Source organism: Sinocyclocheilus anshuiensis, unplaced genomic scaffold (assembly GCF_001515605.1).
Source record: "Sinocyclocheilus anshuiensis isolate Anshui unplaced genomic scaffold, SAMN03320099.WGS_v1.1 scaffold101, whole genome shotgun sequence".
In the NCBI taxonomy this organism is placed as follows: domain Eukaryota; kingdom Metazoa; phylum Chordata; class Actinopteri; order Cypriniformes; family Cyprinidae; genus Sinocyclocheilus; species Sinocyclocheilus anshuiensis.
In genome coordinates this window covers 36,061-37,572 of record NW_015540892.1, presented here as the reverse complement: position 1 = coordinate 37,572, position 1,512 = coordinate 36,061, and the positions used below count along the sequence as shown (strand labels likewise).

Genomic DNA, 1,512 nt, shown 5'->3' with positions numbered 1-1,512 from the left:
TTGAGCAGCATTAACTACACAGAGCCGTTGTTCACTGACGAGCTGCGCAAAACCATGTTCATATTCGCGCGATTTTTTGCACGCAGGTGATGGAGATTTACCGCTGATTACAGAACCGGCTTTCTGACAAGATGCGCGTTAAATATCGCATGCGATTAATCGTGCAGCCCTAGCTCAAACCCTAATTTAATACACTTGAATCAGCTATTTAAAGTCTTTAGGCTTACTAGAAACTATCAGACAGGTGTGTTGTGGGAAGTTGGAGCTAAACTTTACAGGATGCTGGTCCTTCACAAGCAAGATTGGACACCCTTGTTCTAATGTGTATACATAAGAGTCTTTATCTTTGTAATATTTTCACAGTTCAGTTTAAGTGACTGAAATTGTGCCTTTACTGCATGATTTTTAATTGGGTTTTGCTGTCAGGGACAGATATTTGAGGTCTGTGACAAAAAACCCAAACCACAGCCAAGCAGGTGTTTGAACTGGTTCAGTGACTAGATCTGAGCCTATGTCACAAACACTGCAATATTTTCAAGGATGTTTGATATTATCGTCTCATAATCCTGAAGTGTGATTGCTACAGCCAATCGGGATAATAAAGGAGGAGGATGGAAGTTCAACACAATATGACTAGTCTTGTGTGAATTTATATGAGAAAACAGATTTATTGCCATTGACCATGGATGTCTTTTGGACTCAAGGCTTACATAAGTCCACAAATCTATAACTCAGTCTTGTTCACCAGTGGTGGATCAATGGCTTTAACTGACTGCCCAAATGAGTTTTAATGACACCAGGACCATCACAAATAGCCCACTGACATGTGAATAACAAACTTATTTGTTAACTTATTTACAAATGGGTGTAAATGTTGACAGAAGCTCTATGGGTAATCAAATGGGCTCTATGACAGGAGTTTAGGGGGAAAGGTTATACTCCATTATAGGCAATTGTCCCCATTTATATTTTGGCATATGGGTGCATGTTAAGGAACATTTTCAATAAGCAAAACAGACAAATACACCAACATTTTCTCTCTATTTGTAAAGAAAACCATATCTAATCTCCCAAGAACCATAAGCAGTTTTTATTTGATCAACCTTAGACTGCAATGTTCAAGAGAGCTTCCATATTTACAATACAAAGTGACTTGAGTTAAGTATCATGTACAAATCTCAGTGGTGACATGAAGAGTATGAACAGCATTCAGTACTGTATACAGTGATCATTTGTTTCTTTGTCCTTCTGGAAATTCAAACTTGTAAGGAGTCACTCAAACAGAACACATTCTGTCTGCTCTATTTTTTCCACTGTTGGGGAAATGTCTTTGCCAGTTGCACAAAACTTCATTGTATTTACAGCATCTTGCAGCATGCTGTGTCAAGTTTAGGGCTGCACGATTAATCGAATGCGATTGTCATGCCAATTTTGTTTAAAAAGCCGGTTCTGTAATCAGCAGGAAATCATCATCACGTGCTTTCAGATGGAGCAGCATTTACTACACATAGC

At 38.6% G+C, this 1,512-nt stretch overlaps 1 protein-coding gene across 2 annotated transcripts in view; it reads right to left on the bottom strand.

The window, feature by feature from the left end:
* The window catches only part of mtmr14 (myotubularin related protein 14), a 17,544-nt gene that overhangs the window by 9,298 nt on the left and 6,734 nt on the right, over window positions 1-1,512 (bottom strand). The window lies entirely within an intron of this gene.